Raw genomic sequence first — 21,743 nt, forward strand, 5'->3', positions numbered from 1 at the left:
AAACACATGAAGTCGTGCCTCAACGTTGCTTTAGTTGTACCTTGAGGACCATGGCTGAAACCAGAAGTTCTTGTGACAAGCGTTGAATCGATGCTCGGGTTATATACTCGTACAGTGTTAGCCGCCACTTTCTCTGGGACGTCATCTGCACCAAAAAGATTTTGTCATATTTTGCAGTTTCCCTCTCTAAAACTGCTTTTATTTGCTAAATTCTTAAGTTCCTAAACATACACCTTCAGAAAATTGTTGAAAACATGGATACGTAAGTGATGGGTTAGTGACCCGATAAATGACAGTATCATTTCGTATTGTCTTTCACTATTATCATTCGGCGGATACAGTATTTCTACTCACTCTGTCATCCATTTTCTTAACTGGTCCAAGAGTTCAAATGGTCGGGGTAAACAAAGAATTAACCGTTTCCTTTAACATTTTACATGGTATATGAACAGTCTCTTTGTAAATTCATGGTTTGCTGATCCAAAATAGACATTACGCAATATGTTAAATAATGTACCACGAGGTTTTCGTATAGGTAGAATTACGTTTTTATATCTATAAATGTATGTACGAGTATGTATGTACACATATTTACTCGTACATAACTAGATTGAAAGCGACAAAAAATATAAAAACAAATTAATTACTTAATAAATGAATAAGTAAAATGAATAGACAAAGATATATGATAAGCACACAGATAAATGATAATAAATAAACAGTAACACAATAAAATTTTATAATAATAAATTGAAACAGATAAATATTGATAGATGAAAACAACTAAATATATTAAATAAATGTGTTAGAATGAAATAGAATTAATGGCATACATTACGGCATCCAGCTTAGGTGTTTATCTAAATGAATCATAAAACTTTGAACTGTACTACATTGCACTGCCTCCTCAGGAAATTTATTCAATTCATTTACTACGCTGTTGGTGAAATTGTTTCTACATACATTCAAATTATATCTACTTCCTGACAGTTTGCGACAATTATTTCTTCTCTGATTTGTATTCAGTGCAGAAGTTTCATCACATATGATGTTTTCAGTTCCTCTTAGAATCTTAAAGACCTGTATCAAATTACTCCTGAGTCTACGTTTTTTTTTTTTTTTTTTTTTTTTAGAAAATATGTTTTAGTTTATTTTCCTATGATTTGTGATATTTGGAATCAGTTTTGTGTCTCACCTTTCTAGTTTTTTTTTTCTTCTAATCTTTCAATGCTTTTAATAAGATTCGGTCACCACAAGGAAAAAACATATTCCAATTATCACCTTTTCTGTTTTATAAGGGAAAAGGGGACAAATTAGAGCGTAGTAGTTTCAGAGGGATCAGTTTGTTGGGTGTGGTTGGGAAGGTTAGTGGGAGGGTTTTGAGAGAATTAAGAGAGAACCAGGAGTAACTACTGAAGAACAGTAAAGGTTGATTTAGGAAAGGTAGTGGTTGCGTGGATCAGATTTTTTGTGGTAAAACAGATATGTGAGAAAGTTTGAGCAAAAAGTAAGGATGTGTTAAGGGCCTTTATGGCTTTGGAAAAGGGGTTGGGGAAAATCTGTTAACGTCAGTCAAGAGTTTTTTACGAGAGTAGTGGAGCCTGTGGAGAGAGCGAGTGATTTCAATCAAATGTGGGACTGTGTCAGGGATGTGTCATGTCGCCGTTGATGGTCAATATGTATAGGTGTGGTGCAGGATGTAAAGGGGAGGGTAATAGGGTAAGGGACTGGAGATGGTTAAAGAAAGTGGAGAAAAGTGGGAAGTTAGCCAGTTGTTGTATGCTGATGACACTGGGCTTGTATGATGGTGGCTAATGAAACAAGACAGAATTGTAGGGGAGAGTGGGGCACAGTGGGACATGGGGCACACCGGGACAGAAGTGCAGAAGTTTCATCACATATGATGTTTTCAGTTCCTCTTAGAATCTTAAAGACCTGTATCAAATTACTCCTGAGTCTACGTTTTTTTTTTTATTTTTTTTTTTTAGAAAATATGTTTTAGTTTATTTTCCTATGATTTGTGATATTTGGAATCAGTTTTGTGTCTCACCTTTCTAGTTTTTTTTTCTTCTAATCTTTCAATGCTTTTAATAAGATTCGGTCACCACAAGGAAAAAACATATTCCAATTATCACCTTTTCTGTTTTATAAGGGAAAAGGGGACAAATTAGAGCGTAGTAGTTTCAGAGGGATCAGTTTGTTGGGTGTGGTTGGGAAGGTTAGTGGGAGGGTTTTGAGAGAATTAAGAGAGAACCAGGAGTAACTACTGAAGAACAGTAAAGGTTGGTTTAGGAAAGGTAGTGGTTGCGTGGATCAGATTTTTTGTGGTAAAACAGATATGTGAGAAAGTTTGAGCAAAAAGTAAGGATGTGTTAAGGGCCTTTATGGCTTTGGAAAAGGGGTTGGGGAAAATCTGTTAACGTCAGTCAAGAGTTTTTTACGAGAGTAGTGGAGCCTGTGGAGAGAGCGAGTGATTTCAATCAAATGTGGGACTGTGTCAGGGATGTGTCATGTCGCCGTTGATGGTCAATATGTATAGGTGTGGTGCAGGATGTAAAGGGGAGGGTAATAGGGTAAGGGACTGGAGATGGTTAAAGAAAGTGGAGAAAAGTGGGAAGTTAGCCAGTTGTTGTATGCTGATGACACTGGGCTTGTATGATGGTGGCTAATGAAACAAGACAGAATTGTAGGGGAGAGTGGGGCACAGTGGGACATGGGGCACACCGGGACAATTGATATTCTTGAGTAATCTGACAACTCTGACATTTCTAATTACTACCACAATAACTTCTTCTCTCAGTGCCTCTACTAACATTGCAAGAGAAGGTTGTGCAGCTCTCAGTCTCTTGTATCAAAGGTGAGTGTAATTTAACATGCAAAAGTAATTTTTTACTATGATTATGGATGTATCGTATATCTTGTGTGTTGCACCAATAGTTTCCATAATTATTGTGTCAGTATAACAATTCTATGTTTTCATAATGCGAAGCTCCTTTAGCCATGTACCTTCATAATGTTTCTCAAACATACTTGAACTTGAAAAGCGGATAAGGGACACTGTGGGACACTTGAAATGGGGCACACTGGGACAGTGTCCCATCGTGCCCCATCTGTCCTACACTGCCTCATATAGATAACAGGTTGTTATTTTTCATATTTTTACGTTTGTTTTATGCATTGGAATCGCAGTCACAATTTATGATATCGGAGCATTAGTTAACACAGCTTTCAAGCGCTCCATAACAGCAAGAAATATAACATCTGGTTTTCAGAGAACTGGAATATTTCCTTATGATGATAATGTATTCGATGACTCTGACTTCACTCCAAGTGCAGTTAGCGATCGTCCTAACCCAGAGAGTTCAGTTCCAGATCGTTCAAACCCTGCAGAAACTCTGACCCCAGAAGCTGTGTGTCCAGAAGCAGGACCATCTCATGATTTTCTGTCTCCTGTGGTAATCAGAGGATATCCAAAAGCTGCGCCAAGAAAGGAGTCAGGAAGAGATCGAAAGAGGGGCCGAACTTTAATTGCATCTGACACACCTGAGAAAGAAGGACTCGCTGTAAGTAGAAGTAGATCTTAGAAATGTGCACAATCCAAGGACAATACAAAGACTTCAAAGAAAATTACTACATTTTGGCAGAGTTCGACACTCGAACCAAGAAGTATTATCTTGGTGTAATAACGAAGGGAAACGATGATGAAGGCGACTATGAAGTTTCGTATTTACGGAAAAAAAGGAAATCGAATGAGTTCTTCTTCCCGCAAGCCCTGGACGTGGCCTCCATCAAACTTGATGATATCAAGGCTATCCTTCCTAAGCCAAGCACATGTGGTACAACGTGCTTGCCTCAAATCTAATTTCAATTTTGATTTTCTTAATATCAATTAGACATGTCCCAGTGTACCCCAGGTCTCGCCTCACTGTGCCCCGAGCTGGGGCACAGTGGGAAACGAAAAAAAAGTTTTCATTTAATATGGAATACCAATTTTATATAAAAGAACAAAGTTTGTTTTACATATGCTCAAGGAAGGTAAATGATGAATCTTCTTTTTCAGTATGAAACATTTGTAATAGCTATTCAAATACAGAAGGCACAATGACTTAACTCTTTTTCTGTCGCACTGTGCCCCACTTTCCCCTATATATCAATTGGCACAACAGATAAAAACGTGCGTACGCTTGGAAGGCGTGGTAGAAACAGCGCTTGGAGACGCCAACAACTTAGAGCTGGAAAACTTTCGAGCGAGCGAGCAGAACACTTGGTTCTTACAACATATGTAAATTATACAATAAAAAAATATACAATTTTTCAAGTACACCATTACACGCTCGTGGTAGGATCAAAGGTAATTATTAAGAGAGTTAGTGACGAAATTTGGGAAGGTATACGATAGGAGAAAGTTGAAGGTAGATGTGGATAAAAGCGAGGTGATTTAGTCGGGCAGCAGTGGGTGACAACATTGCAAAAATACCCCCCAAGCAGGTTATGATTGATTTTGGTAGAAAACGTTTCATAGAATCAGAAACTGAATGATGCCCAGCTGGCATCTTTGGTTAATTTGAGAAATTCAACATGGCGCCCAAGATGGCTGACGTGTAAATCCAAAAGCTATAAACGTCTCTCATTTCTTTATTTTTTGGCCTATTTTATAATATGATACATCAATTCTAGGTTTCGAGGTCAAGGAAGCCAATTCCAATAGAAAATAAAGTGTAAACCCAAACCTTACTAAGTTGTTTATTTTCAGTATAAAAGTAGTTCCAAGATTATTAGTTCTACTGGAAACCAGTTGGTCGTCTTTTATCTCATAACATCACAGACTAGGTAATTACCATTTATGTGATTTCTGTTTGTTTTTAGGTATACTTAATTACATTTTGTTCACACAGGGCAGTGGTGGTAAATGCTCTTTAATATGACTTCTTTTGCAGGGAAAGATGGTGGTGGTGCAATTTGCTTATCTCTTCAATCTCTTTTCAGGCAGAAATATCTGAGTGGTACTTCAAAGTGATGGGCCGGTGCAGCGAGGCCAAAAACCAAGTTTTGACTAATGTAGGAAGAGACAGTGCAATACAGTTACGGTCAATGCAATTGTCTTACATGACCCTTCCTCCTAAAGGATGATCCTCGTGATGAGGGTCAACAATTACTGAAAACTTACACCAGAATAGGAAACAGGTGATGGGTAGTATGGAATAGGAGGTGGATAGTAAAGATGAGGAGGAGTGTAGACAGGAGGGTTAAGTGCAAGAACCACCGCGGCGGAGCAAGAAACAACAGCAAATTCAACCTGAAATATCAAGAGAAAAAATGTCTCACTACTATCACACCAACAACGACGACCACATAAACACATGGACTCGTGCCTCTCAATTGCTTTAGTTGTACCTTCAGGACCATGACTGAGAGCAGAGGTTCGTGTGACAAGCGTTGCATTGACGCTCGTACAGTGTGGGCTGTCACTTTCCTTGGGTCGTCATCTGCACCAAAAATATTTTGTCCTCTCATTTCACCCAAACTTCCGCGTTGGTCAATCCCATATTTTTCAAATCTTTACTTCTTTATGTCTCATCTTGCAGTTTCGCTATCTAAAACTGCTTTTATTTGCTAAATTATTAATTTCCTAAACGTACACCATCAGAAAAGTTTTGAAAACATGATACGTAAGTGATGGGGTAGTGATCCGATAAATGAGAATATTATTACGTATTATCTTTTACTTTCACCATTCATGAGGTGCAGTATTTCTACTCACTCTATCATTCATTTCCTTAACTGGGCCAAAAAAGTTCGAAAGTTCGGGGTAAACAAAGGGGTTTTTATATAGGTCAAATTATGTTTTTATGTCTTAAGACAAAGAATGAATTATAATGAGAGAATATGCCATTGACACATAACTAAGACGAATGCGATAAGAGATAAGAAATAAATTTATTAATTAATAAAGGAATATATAAAGTGAATAAAGATAAATGACAAGCAAACTGATGAATAATAGTAAATAAACTAACTCAATAACATTTTGTAATAAATAATAAATAGAAAAAAGCAGATAAATGATAATAGATCAAATAATTAGATATATAGTAATGAATCAATGTGTTAAAATAAAATAAAATCAACGGCATGGATTACGGAATACAGCTTAGGTGTTTATCTAAATGAATAACAAAACTTCAAACTATACTACATTGCACTGCCTCGTCAGGAAGTTTATTCAATTCATTTACTACGCTGTTGGTGAAATTGTTTCTACATACATCCAATTTAAATCTACTCCCTGACAGTTTAACATAATTATTTCTTCTCTGATTTGCACTCATTATAGATATTTCGTCACATATTATGTCTCCAGTTCCTTTTAGAATCTTAAAGACCTGTATGAAATCACTCCTGAGTCTACGCTTTTTTAAAGAAAATATGTTTTAGTAGATTTTCCTATGATTTGTGATATTTGGAATCAGTTTTGTGTCTCACCGTTCTATTTTTTTCTAAGCTTTCAATGTCTTTAATGAAATTCGGTCACCACACGAAAACAGCATATTCCAATTGTCACCTTTTCTGTTTCATAAAGGAAAAGGGGACAAATGTGAGTGTAGTAGTTTCAGAGGGATCAGTTTGTTGAGTGTGGTTGGAAATTCTAATGGGAGGGTTTTGAGAGAATTAAGAGAGGATCAAAAGTAGTAACTGGTGAAGAACATTGAGGGTAGTTTTAGGAAAGGTAGGGGTTGCGTGGATCAGATTTTTTGTGGTGAAATAGATATGTGAGAAAGTTTTAGCAAAAAGTAAGGATGTATTAAGGGCCTCTATGGCTTTGGAAAAGGGGTTGGGGAAAATCCGTTAACGTCAGTCAAGAGTTTTTTACGAGAGTAGTGGAGCCTGTGGAGAGAGCGAGTGATTTGAATTAAATGTTGGACTGTGTCAGGGATGTGTCATGTCGCCGTTGATGGTCATTATGTATTATTTCTTATATCTTATCGCATTCGACTTAGTTATGTGTCACTGGGACATGTCTCATTCATATCAAGAAAATCAAAATTGAAACTAAATTTGAGGCAAGCACGTTAGGAAGGATAGCCATGATATCATCAAGCTTGATGGAGGCCACGTCCGGGGCTTGCGGGAAGAACTCATTTGATTTCCTTTTTTTTTTTTTCCGTAAATACGAAATTTCATAGTCGCCTTCATCATCCTTTCCCTTTGTTATTACACCAAGATAATACTTCTTGGTTCGAGTGTCGAACTCTGCCAATATGTAGTAATTTTCTTTGGGATCTTCTAGTAGACAAAGTTTGTGTTTTTCGGTGTCCCAGCCCTGATCAGTCTTCCGATGAATTATCTGACAACACCATTTCTTCTTCAGATGTTGATTCTTCATCAAATATTAAATATTTCTTTGAAGTCTTTGTATTGTCCTTGGATTGTGCATATTTCTGAGATCTACTTCTACTTACAGCGAGTCCTTCTTTCTCAGGTATTTGGTATTGTGGTGTTTGTCACCGTTCATTTATAGATTCACCAAGATCAATTAATTCCACACTCGGCAACCGTCACTTTTGCGGATGTTTGGGCCAAAGACATAAACTCACTTCGGGAGTTGGCCCGAGGTGGGGGGAGAATAGATCGAGGGGAATACACCTATTTAGTCATATCTAAGTGAATTCAAACTAGCACATTTCCTGGCTTTTTATACGTCGATATTAGTAGCCAATTGTCAACTCCCAATGAGTAAAAAATAATATTGAAGTTGATAGAGAGAGATCTTGACTCGGTCCAGAGACTGAGTGCCAGCTCCTCAGGGCTGCAATCCCTGATGGAGAAGACGGGGTTGAGGTGTTTTGAAAAATGGCTAGTTTTGCTTTCCATTTGGCAAGACTGCCACAAGCAGGAATCCGTGTCCCAATATATTCCTAAATCCAGAGTATAATGGTAATCATAAAATCATACAACAAGTATGAGCGTATACGTGTGCAAGAGAATTAGAGCAAAAATATGAAAGCGCGAGGCACAGTAACGGGCGCTTTGGCGAAGCTCGACGATAGCGGTGATGGGTCGTCATTCCTCAAGTGATCCGAGAACCACATGAGTGAGTGAACGGTGAATGCCACTTTCAAGCTTTCTTTATGTGCCTACTACATGTTAAACAAGGAGAAAGGTTATGGAAATAGTGTTCACAGAAATTTCGAATGAATTATTGACACAAATTGTTAATATCTTATTTCCAATCGTGGTATAATTTGGACTATTTGAATCCAAAACAAATACTAAGAAAACAGTATAACGCAGCCATTCAAAAGAAAGCAACAAATGTAATATATATGTATATATATATATATATATATATATACATATATATATATATATATATATATATGTATATATATATACACCAAGTACCTTTTGTCCACCCATTCTTGTGGTAAGCATGAAGATATGAGGAGCTGTTCAAATGAAATTGTTTTACTGTGTTTGACAACAGGTTGTGCATGATGGGTTGGGATATGATGAGTAAGGCGGTGCTGTGTTGGGTCACGAGGTATAATATAAGGGGGTGGGGTGCGATGGGTAAGGTGTTGCTGTTTCAGGGTACGTGTTTGGGTATTAGGGGGTGGGGTGCGATGAGTAAAGTGTTGCTGTTTCAGGATACGTGGTTGGGTATGAGGGGGTGGGGTACGATGGGTAAGATGTTCCTGTTTCAGGGTACGTGGGTGGGTATGATTATCGATCCTACGAGGGGACAAAATACCCTGGACTTAATTCTAACAAATAATGAGCACCAAATTAGCAGCGTAATAGTGGGAGATAGTCTAGGTTCTAGCAATCATCAAGAAATAAGATTTAATGTTAATTGGAAAAAATTAAAAAGTACGAATAACGTTCAAGCAAAAGCAAACTTTGACAATATAAAAACCTACTTGAAATTGAATACGAAATGTCATACGGACGTTTTGAACATTGTCGGGTCTCGGTGCGGGGATGGGGGTCAGGTCAGGACTAAGAGTCGGGTCACGGGTCAGGTCATTTGGGTGCGAGGGCCCAACAGTCAGATCAGCGATTTGAAGGAAATGTATAGCAATCTAACTGATCTAATTATTAAAGCACAAAACACATTTATCCCCCTAAAATCAATACGGGAAAATAGTAATACTCCCAAATGTATGACGGACAGATCAAAACATGAGATCGGAATGAAAAGAGGACTTTACGTAAAATAAACAACGGGGAATCACACTTTAGATCAAGATATATGCTGGATATAAGCTGGATATAAGCTGGTTAAAAAAATACACCTACATCGAAACGTAATTATGAAATCAAGGTTGCCAGTCAAGCAAAATCCAACCCAAAGGGTTCTTTCGCCTCTATAGAACAAAAAATAAAGAAAGAATAGGAGAATGCCATGAGAGAATCGGAGAAAAAAATGAGTGAGGAGTTTAACAATTATTTTCTATCGGTGTTTACTAATGAGAAGTTAGATAAAGTATCTGTTTCACCACCCCTTGTCACCACTGTCACTTAAATTTGACTTGTAATATCACTCGTCTCAAGGCCCCTTGCCTTCCTTTCCTGTAGTCTCACTATTTTCTAGGCCCCGTGCCTAGTTCTCTCGTCCTTTGGGTTAATAAAAGGGTGGTGAATTTTCTTTCTTCTTTCACTGTAATTTCACCTACTGGTTACACTCGGGATCTCTTTCTCTCGTCTCTACATCGTCTCTCCCTAGATCGTCTCTTGATCCTCTCTAGATCCTCTCTCTATACCCTCTGACGAGATCCCGTATCCTACGCTAAGCTACCTTCGTCTGACGTCACTAATTTTTCTAAACCAATCTCCGGTGACTTCTCAAATAAATGTCACTCCTTATGGGCGTGACTTTGAATTCATGCACCAATAGTTTTTTCCTCCTTCTCCACCTTGCACCACTCCGGAAAGCCATTACAATGCCACTAGCGATATTGTTTACCTCAGCATTAGTTAAACGAAGCTAACCTGCGCTTACAGAGTTTTGATACAACATCGATTATAAAACAGTCACCACCGTCGGTGTGTTTACATAGACATAGCGTCACCTCATGTTTTCAAAACAACAGGCGAGCAGGCGGGCTCATTTCCATTCGTACAACTACCGGCCTCTTACAGGGCTCGGCAGCTACCCTTGGTCGTCCCGACCAATTTCTTATTTCCCTCTTACAGGGCTTGCTAATATATTTCTAGAATAAGCTAATCTACCCTTGCGTAATTGTTAATCTACCCTCCAAAATACATTATTCATGCAATAAATTGGGAATAATACATAAACATAATACCTATAAATGTGAATAACATGCATGTCAATATATATATAAGGTATTGAATTAAGCGGTTACATGGTTGATTTGCTTTGACAGAGCCAATCTCCGGAATACAACAAAGGCAATCAGTGCTGCCACTAACACTGAAAGTAAGGGTATGATAAGGATTGGTAGTATATGTAAATCATTTGAGGGAGATCTTGACAATGGTCTTCTCTTAATTTTCAAGGGAGGAGAGTTTTCAGGCAATGTGAAGTTGAAGGTTGAAATGTAGGTGTCCTCGGTTAAATGCATTGTATTAAGGGTATTAGAAATGGTGGAAATAGTGTCTGCATGCAATTCGCAGTTATCTTGAATAGAGACAAGACCTTCAACCAAATCTAATTTAGGACTCAACCCGGGACAATTTATTGATACCTTTGTCTTGTTAGGGAAAAACAGGTAATGAGATCCTTGTATGTTACAATGAGGGATCTGGTCTACCAAAATTTGTTGGTAATGACAATTGTTCATAACAGACATATTCCTAACCAGAGAGTTCATGCGAAGCCTCTCGGAACACAAAAGAGATCACTATGAACACTAACTTTTCAAATGCAAAACACATTAATCTAAAGTTTGAGTGTCTCTTCTTGTTCAATATTCAGTTTTTTTTTTCAACACACTTCATTTTCAAAGACAGTCTTATTACTTTAAAATGGTCACAATACTCATGTGTGTACTCAGATGAGAGGTCCTTAAGTCCTTAAGGTTCCAAGTCTGACAACAGCAGATCCTAGGTTTTAGGTTTCCATGCATCTGCTTGACACCAAGTTCCAGTTGTTTAGGTCTCCCATCCCAAATACATACAAATGGTCAATACTATCTGTAAAATACATCAAGATTAATGTTCAACTCTTGAAAAATATCATTATAATATTCTCCATATTCTCCAGGGTTATTAATATTTATGCACAAAGTATTACTATAATCATCTTCATAGATCTGCAAGCTAATTTTCCTTATGTCATCTAAATGTCCTATCAATTCTTCTCTTGATTCTAAATGTTTAAGTTTAAACTTGTTTCCACCTGCAGAATCAATTACCCTATATGGACCAGTGTACCTTGGTGAAAGTTTATTATTGGGTGAGGTTAATTTGACCATTACTAATTCCCCAATTTTCAGTTCTAGTTTATGAGCTATTTTGTGTTGTTGTTCCTTCATCTTTTGTGAATACACCTGCATATGTTTCCTAACTCTTTGGTGAATACTTTGAAGAGTATTTATCCTATTGGATATATATAATCATCCATATTATATATGGGTTTTTGCTCTGCAGTCAACATTTCATATGGCAGAGTTTTGTCCTCCCCAAAAATTATAAAATGAGGTGTATCACCAGTTGCTACATTAATTTGATTGTTCAGGGTACACTTAACACAAGGAATCCAAGTATCCCAAGTTACACTATAAGGACTTATTAGGGTTCTAAGACATATAATTATCTTTTTGTTTAACCTTTCTACTACTCCATTACTTTGGGGATGGTTAACGAGTATATTGACTTTCTTGATGTGGAACACATTACATAGATTTTCCAAGATTTTGTTATTAAATTCAGTCCCATTATCTGAAACTAGGATGTTAGGTGTAGTAAAATTACAGATTATCTGATCATAGATTACGGAAGCAATAATTTCAGCTTTCTTATTGATTATGGGTTGTAATATACAAAATCTTGAAAAATAATCAATAGCAACAAATAGGTATTTAAAGCCGTTCTCGGATAATGGTAATTCCAATGTATCCATGTGAACTCTTTCCCAAGGTTTCTGTGGAATGGGATAGGTGAGTATAGGAGCAGGTTTTGGTGTATTTCCCTTCGCCTTTACACATTTTACACACTTTTCTATATAATCATATATAGTTTTCTTCATTCCTAGCCAAAAGTATTTAAGTTGTGCTTGTCTATAAGTTTTATCCTTTCCAGGATGTGAACTACAATCACTATCATGAAGTAACTTCAATATCTCATTTACCAGAGTTTGTGGTATAACCAACTGATTTACTTGACCTCTAGAAATATCTTTCCCATTTACAAATGTTTTCCTATACAATATTCCATTAATCAAATGAAATTCCTCTATCTTATACCCCTTTGGTAGCTTTGGAGGATCTCCTCTTGGGTTCATCAAATGCTTGATTATTGAATCACATGTCTCATCATCTCTCTGTTCTCTTATTAGCATTCCTTCATCTAAAGTTACTAATTCTTCTATACTACAAACAAAATTAATCAACCCAGTCCCAGTCATTGGTTGACTAATGTTTCTAGAAAGTGGATCTGCTACATTCCTTCTACCCGGAATATAATTAAATTGAACTTCATAGCACTGAAGTATCGCAAACCATCTAGCAAGTCTGCCTCTAAGATTCTTATGCTTAAATAAGTTCTGAATAGCTGTGTGATCAGTCCAAACTCTGATGGGATACCCTAGTATCATATCCCTAAAACTTTCTAAAGAATAAATTACTGCTAAAGTTTCTCTTTCAGTTATAGAATAGTTTCTCTCCGCACTATTACAAAGTCTGGATGTGTAAGCTATGGGTTTCAAAGTTCCATTTCTCTCTTGCATTAGTATGCCTCCTAACCCTATGTCAGACGCATCAGTACAAAGAATAAATTCTTTTTCATAGTCGGGAAAAATTAAAATAGGTGAACTCGTGAGTTTATCTTTCAACTTGTCAAAAGCTTGCTGTTGCGCAGGTCCCCATATGAACTTTGAGTCCTTTCTCAACAAAGAACTTAGTGGATTAGCAATGTCAGCATAACTTTGAATGAATTTTCTATAATATCCTGTTAATCCCAAAAAGCTCCTAACCTTGTCTACATTGGTCGGAACTGGAAAATTCTTGACAGCGTCCACCTTTGATTTACTGTACTCAGCCCGTGTCTGTCTATCTTATGTCCTAAGTAAATGACACTGTCTTGCAAGAACTTACATTTTTCAAGTTTTACTTTTAACCCAGCTTCTCCTAGTCTTGAGAATATCAAATCTAATTTCTTAAAGTGCTCCACTGCAGTCTGAGAAACTATTAAAATGTCATCTAGAAATACACTGGCAGTGTTTCCTAACAATCCATCTAGAATAGTATTCATTAATCTCATGTAAGTTAATGGACTATTACATAACCCAAATGGCATTTTCTTGAACTCATAATGTCCTGTTGTAGTAGAAAATGCTGTGAACTCTCTTGAATCTTCATGCAATTCTATTTGCCAAAAAGCTGATTTGATATCTATAGTACTAAAATATCTATTCTCAGTTCCCAAACTTCTCAAAATGTCACCGATAATGGGTAATGGTAACCTGTCACGAATGGTGTGCTTATTCAGTTCCCTGTAATCAATAACTGGTCGCATAGTCCCATCAGACTTTGGTACTAAGATCAACGGAAAATTCCACTCACTTTTACTATGTTCAATAATATCCTGTGATAACATTTCAGTGATGAGTTTATCTACTACAGCTAATTTAGAGTGAGGAACTCTGTAGGCTGGTATGTAGATAGGTTGTGTTCCTGGTTTTAACTTAATGTGATGTTTTAAAACAGTTGTTTTGCCTAAGGCGTCCCCCGGCAAAGCAATTGCTTTTTTATGTTTCATAAGCAAAGCAAATAAAGCTTCATCCAACTCAGGGCAATTAGTTGATTGTAATAATTCTTTATATCTATTTCTTAAGTCTATGCCTTCTTGTACTGAACAAATTGATGAAGTTGGTAATTCTATCTCCTCACTATTCTCATTTAAAATCTTAATAGGTTTAGTACACACCTGAATACATCCTATTTGTGTACCTTTCTTTAAAACTATCTCTTTATTCATAGTATTAATTACTAATACTTCTACTCTGTTCTTATTTGTCTTATAAATCCCTGAGTCCCACTTCAATCCTTTAATTTTAACTGATTCTGGGACTGTAATTACTTCAGAGTCTACATTGATTCCTTTCAAACACACTTCAACCTTATTAATTGACATGGGATGTAACAATGTCGACCTTGTTAATCCGCAATCTGCAATTCTCAAGGCATCTGTGGTTGATAATTTAGTAATCTCTGGGATTTCCTGAACTTCTGAGTTGGGTTCACAAATTGTTCTACTTTCTGTAGGGTTGGACCGCTCGGCCTCGCTATCTAGGATAGAAATGTTATCTAAGGATTCATTGATTCCTGTCACTGGTCTTAAGTCTGGTTGATTTAAGAATGGGATTAACTGTAACTTCACTAAAATTCCTAAGTCAGCAGGACAAATTACCATGTTTTCTTTTCTCATAGTTGCAAATCCTATCAATAAATCTCCTGGAAAAACAGACTCTTCTACCACTATCACTGGGATGTACAATTGTTCATTTGTATACAAGGCAACTTCTAGCTCAATCTTACCTAATGTTTTTAACTGATTTCCAGTTACACCTTGCAATGTGTAACGGATTGGTTCCAACATTTTCACTCCTGGGTTCAACTGGTTTAAAACTTTACTAGTAATTACATTAACTACAGACCCTGTATCAATAAAAATTTGAATAGGCTTATTGAACACTTTACCCGCAATGAGAGGTCCTACAGAAGTTTTACCAACAGTAATTATCAGTTTGTCAGTTTCTTTCATCTCCCTTGCATTCCCATATTTAACACAATACCGCCTATCGGTATATATATGGGGAGGTCTGAAATGGTTTATTCTGTGTCTGGGGGTTTTCCTCTTAGCCCTGGGGGTACCCGAAAATTCCGGCATTCATGAGTTCTGTGTCCGATTATATTATGGTAAATACAGAATGGAGGGTTCCTACATTGATACTCATTGTGACCTTCGTATTTGCAATTTCTGCAAATAATCCCATAAAAACATTCTTGTGCCTTGTGTCCCCATGCATTACAATTAAAACATAGGATTCTGGTATCCCTATCCCTAGATGGACTTCTAGCATGCCGCCTATGTCCTACTTCTGTTTTCTTAAACTCTCTAGAGTTCCTATATTGGCTTTGTTGATTTATAGGCATTACATATGGGTTTATTGTTCTGGTCTCACTGTATCCTTGAAGAAGATAATCTACTTCTCCTAAACAGGTATTTGATTTTAAATCTTTGTACAACCTTTCTGCTGTTAAGTCATCAGAATTCTTTGCCAATAAGCTAAATGTAATCAATTTGATTACCTGTGAGATTTTCATCTTCTCACTAAATCTTTCTATCCAGTCTGAATCTTTCAAGATAGAATTCATGTCTTTTGACCATCTATCTAATCTAGCTAAGTACTCTGTGTCAATTTCACTTGTCCTAACTTCCTTAATCATTTTTACCAATGATCTAATAGGATCCTGATCACATTTGGACATGAAATGTTTAAGAAAGGCTTTCTTGTAGTTATCATATTGATTAATTGCTTCCATTTGCTGGAAGTTAATGACAAACCTCGCCCTTCCATGCTCTGGATCTATATTCTCCTTGAGAATCTCAATCTTACGATTCTCATTGGTAATGTTTTTACTAACTATAAGAGTGTCAATGAGGTTCATGAACTTGTTTACACCATATGTGTTAGACTCTCCTGTGAATTTTGGAATATATTTTTGATGTGTGAATTTCGTGTCTCAACACGTTAGAATTCTGAGGGGTACTCATACTTATTACTAATACCTTGCTTTAGCCTGGCTGCTTGCGATGTCGCTTCGTGATGTCAATGTCTGGTTTGACGTCCTTCTACGGTCTTGTCATTCGTCAACGACGTTGTTCCTCCTCCATCACACACTCTGTCTTGAAGACCGCCTTGTAGATGATGATCACCTTGAAGAATCTTGAAGAATGCTTGTTCCCAACGTAGCAGTTACTTGAAGTTGTAGATTTCTCTCGTAGTCGTCTTGGTTGTCTTGTTCCCGTAGACTTCTTGCGCCACTTCTCTTCGGAGGTGTTTAACACCCAGTTCGTTCGTCGCACCGCTGTTCACCACTTTCACCACCCCTTGTCACCACTGTCACTTAAATTTGACTTGTAATATCACTCGTCTCAAGGCCCCTTGCCTTCCTTTCCTGTAGTCTCACTATTTTCTAGGCCCCGTGCCTAGTTCTCTCGTCCTTTGGGTTAATAAAAGGGTGGTGAATTTTCTTTCTTCTTTCACTGTAATTTCACCTACTGGTTACACTCGGGATCTCTTTCTCTCGTCTCTACATCGTCTCTCCCTAGATCGTCTCTTGATCCTCTCTTGATCCTCTCTTGATCCTCTCTCTACACCCTCTGACGAGATCCCGTATCCTACGCTAAGCTACCTTCGTCTGACGTCACTAATTTTTCTAAACCAATCTCCGGTGACTTCTCAAATAAATGTCACTCCTTATGGGCGTGACTTTGAATTCATGCACCAATAGTTTTTTCCTCCTTCTCCACCTTGCACCACTCCGGAAAGCCATTACAATGCCACTAGCGATATTGTTTACCTCAGCATTAGTCAAACGAAGCTAACCTGCGCTTACAGAGTTATGATACAACATCGATTATAAAACAGTCACCACCGTCGGTGTGTTTACATAGACATAGCGTCACCTCATGTTTTCAAAACAACAGGCGAGAAGGCGGGCTCATTTCAATTCGTACAACTACCGGCCTCTTACAATCTGACTGCGATCCGATTTACAGAGGGGATTAAAAAAGTAGTCTATCTAATATCAGCATTAGTAAAGAAGAAGTAGTCAAGAAGATTGAATGGCTTAAAGATACAAAATCACCGGGTCCAGGCGAAATTTTTCCAAGAATGCTTAACGAGTGTAAATTTGAAATCTGCGACCAGTTAACTGAAATATTCAATAAATCGGTACACACTGGTTTTGTGCCAACTGCTTGGAGGCAGGCAAACGTTGTTCCTGTTTTTAAGAAGGGAGATAGATCGTCTATATGCAACTACAGGCCAATCAGTTTGACATCGGTTATAGGCAAAATGCTTGAATCAATAATAGTAAATAGACTCGGAGAACAAAATCGAAGGGCATAATTTAATTCGTGATTCACAGCATGGTTTCTCCAAGGGTAAGTCATGTGTGACTAATCTTCTATCCTTTTACACTAAATTATATAAGGCGTCAGATAACAATGAAAATTACGAAGTTATTTACCTTGATTTTAGCAAAGCGTTCGACAAGGTGCCACATCAGAGACTACTAAATAAAATCAAAGCCCATGGCATAGGAGGAAAAGTGTTTGAATGGATTAGAGCTTGGATTAGTAACAGAAAACAGCGGGTCACCATAAATGGAGTAAAATCTAGGTGGGGCAATGTTACTAGCGGGGACCCCCAGGGCTCGGTTTTGGGTCTCTTGCTGTTCATTATGTACATAAACGACTTAGACGATGGGATAAATAGTGATGTTAGTAAGTTTGCGAACGACACTAAAATAGGACGCTTAATTAGGTCAGGAGACGACGCAGAGATTCTGCAGAATGATCTTAATAAACTGTTAACATGGTCGGTGAGATGGCAAATGAACTTCAATATCTCTAAGTGTAGCGTGTTAAACGTAGGGCTACACAACCCCGAAAAAAGATACAGCTTACATAACACGTTTTTAGACAAATCTGAGTGCGAGAGGGACTTGGGAGTTCTGGTGAGTCCGGACCTTAAAACCAGGAAGCAGTGCATTAGCGCCAGAAATAAAGCTAACACAGATTTAGGCTTCATTGCTAGGACGGTAACGAATAGAAGTGCAGAGGTAATTATCAAACTCTATCTAGCGATAGTTAGACCCATCCTTGACTATGCGGTACAGTTTTGGTCTCCGTCCTACAGAATGGACATCAATTCACTAGAATCAGTACAGAGAAGAATGACCAAAATGATACATGGACTCGGAAATTTGCCTTACGAAGAGAGGCTTAGGCACCTAAACTTACACTCTCTGGAGAGACGCAGAGTGTGGGGTGATCTAATAGAAGTGTTCAAGTGGATCAAAGGCTATAACAAGGGCGATGCAAAAAAGGTCATCATTATAAAACAACAGGGCAGGACTCACAGAAATGGGTATAAACCGGACAAATTTAGATTTAAGAAGGAAATAGGTAAGAATTGGTTTACTATTAGGGTGGTCGATGAATGGAATAAACTTAGTAACCATGTAGTAAGCGCTGATACTATCAGTTGTCTTAAAAAACCATTAGACAACTTTATGGATGGGGATGACAGGTGGTGATGGATACGGAGCTGCTTAGTGTAGGCCTTATGGTCTCTTATAGTCTTCTTTATTCTTATGTTCTTATGTTTCTCCAAACATCCAAATTAAATATACTTCCTGACAGTTTGAAACCATTATTTCTTCTCTGATTTGCATTCATTGTAAAAATCTCGTCACTTTTCATGTTATCAATTCTTTTTAGAATCTTAAGACCTGTATCAAATCACCCTTGAGTCTACGCTTTTTTTTTTTTTTTTTTTAGGGAAAATATGTTTTAGTCGATTTTCGTATAATTTATTTTTCAATGTCTATAATGAGATTCGGTCACCATGGTATAACAGAAAATTTCAAATATGGACGAACTAAAGATTTATATAGCTTTTCCGTTTTTCCGTTTCATAAGGGAAAAGGGGAAAAATGTGCAGTACTTTCAGAAGAATAATATTATTGAGTGTAGTTCAAAAGGTTAATGGGAGAGAATTAGGAGAGGAACAGTATGGGCTTAGGAAAGGTGGATCAGATTTTTGTGGTAAGGTATATATGTGAGAAAGCTTTAACAGAGGGAAGGGTGTTTTTGGGCCTTTATGACAGGGTAGGCAGGAAAGTATTGTGGCAGTTTTTTCATATATAAGTGGGGTTAGGGAAAAGCTGGTAAGGCCAATCAAAATTGGGAAATGAAGAGATCCAGATACTTCAATTAAAGGAGAGACTGTGTCAGGGATGTGCCATGGATAGGTGTGGTGCTATCAAAGATAATAAGGAATAAGACTGTTCAAGAACGCCGACCCGTTGGTATATTTCGGTATCGGTGGATAGATAACACAAAGAAAGAGGTCCTGGAGGTGGCACAAGACATGAAGAACTGCCAGAGAGAGGCACAGTAAAGGGTCGTCACTCGTCAAGTGATCCGACAACCACATGAGTGAGTGGTCAATGCCACTTTCAAGCATTTACATTCCCTTTTTTTTTAAGATGTGCCTACCACATGATAAACATAGAGAAATGTTATGTAAACAGTGCGCGCAGAAATTTGGAATGAAATATAGATATAAATTGTTGATATTTTATTTGTGATCGTTGTATAACATGGAGTAGTCGAATCCAAAACAAATACTAGAATAACAGTATAACAGAGCCATTCCAAAAGAAATGACAAAGCTGAAAATGATGAGATGTCAGTGTTATGCCAAGTACCTTTGTCCACCCTTTCTTGTGTTAAGCATGAATTCTTGGTGTAAGAAGGAACATTTCAAATGAAGTTGTTTTACTGTGTTTGGTAACAGGTTGTGCATGGTGGGGTGGGATACGATGGGTAAGGTGTTGCTGTCCTGGGGTACGAGGTGGTGGGATACGATGGGTAAGGTGTTGCTGTCTTGGGGTACGAGGTGGTGGGATACGATGGGTAAGATGGTGTTATGTAGGGATACGTGGTTGGGTATGAGGGAGTGGGATGGGTTGAGTAAGAAGGTGATTTGAGGGGGTGCGGTTCCTTTTTCTCGTACTTCACCTCGGCCTGGAGTCCGTCGCCGTTGTCAACATAAGTAAAGGTCTTTTGGCGTCCATCGGGGAGGTCGACGACGTATTCGCCTTCAGTGTTGTCGCCGTTGCGCTTCTCGCTCGCTTCGTAGTTGGTGCCACTGTCGTGGTCGTGCACGCTGTAGCTATACTCGTACTTGGGAGGAACCTGCAATTCGAGAGTAACTGCTATACCTCTTCGGTTACAGACGCATACTCGGGTAGGTGGCGAGGTTTATCACAGCTGCAAATCATCTTTTCACCATCGTTACATTATCATATTTATCATTATTACCTTTTATGATAACTAAATTCTCATATGAAGGATGATAACGTCAACCATTCTATAAGATTTTTTATTTTTTCCAATTGACTATATTTCTAATAATTATTGTCTTTATCTTAAAAGTTTAGTATATTTAGGAAGCCTTATCTTTATCATATGAATTATCAAGGTAATAGCTAATACTGCTATAATCACTTCACTGCAATCCATGACAACTTTATATATATATATATATATATATATATATATATATATATATATATATATATATGTGTGTGTGTGTGTGTGTGTGTATATATATATATATATATATATATATATATATATATATTTATGTATATATATATATATTTATTTATTTATCAATGCAAGAGGTTTAGTAAGAATTAGAAATAAATAGCAATATTATAAAGATATAAGTTCATAGGGGTGATTTGAGAGTGAGGTTTCTAGCGGTCAGATACGGTCAATGCAATTGTCCTACATGACCCTCCTCCTAAAGGATGATTCTCGTGATGAGGGTCAACAATTACTGAAAACTTACGTCAGAATAGGTGACAGGTGCTGGGTGGTATGGAGTAGGATGTGGATGGTAAAGTTGAGGAGGAGTATAGACAGGAGGGTTAATTGCAAGAACCACCGCGGCGGCGCAAGCAGCAACGGCAAATGTAATCTGAAATATCAAGAGAAAAAGTGTCTCACTACTGTCACACGGATTACTACGCCAACAACGACAACCAAATAAACACATGAAGTCGTGCCTCAACGTTGCTTTAGTTGTACCTTGAGGACCATGGCTGAAACCAGAAGTTCTTGTGACAAGCGTTGAATCGATGCTCGGGTTATATACTCGTACAGTGTTAGCCGCCACTTTCTCTGGGACGTCATCTGCACCAAAAAGATTTTGTCATATTTTGCAGTTTCCCTCTCTAAAACTGCTTTTATTTGCTAAATTCTTAAGTTCCTAAACATACACCTTCAGAAAATTGTTGAAAACATGGATACGTAAGTGATGGGTTAGTGACCCGATAAATGACAGTATCATTTCGTATTGTCTTTCACTATTATCATTCGGCGGATACAGTATTTCTACTCACTCTGTCATCCATTTTCTTAACTGGTCCAAGAGTTCAAATGGTCGGGGTAAACAAAGAATTAACCGTTTCCTTTAACATTTTACATGGTATATGAACAGTCTCTTTGTAAATTCATGGTTTGCTGATCCAAAATAGACATTACGCAATAGGTTAAATAATGTACCACGAGGTATGTACGAGTATGTACGAGTATGTATGTACACATATTTACTCGTACATAACTAGATTGAAAGCGACAAAAAATATAAAAACAAATTAATTACTTAATAAATGAATAAGTAAAATGAATAGACAAAGATATATGATAAGCACACAGATAAATGATAATAAATAAACAGTAACACAATA

This window comes from Oratosquilla oratoria, chromosome 6 (assembly GCF_046742065.1).
Source record: "Oratosquilla oratoria isolate Oo_2021 chromosome 6, ASM4674206v1, whole genome shotgun sequence".
NCBI lineage: Eukaryota > Metazoa > Arthropoda > Malacostraca > Stomatopoda > Squillidae > Oratosquilla > Oratosquilla oratoria.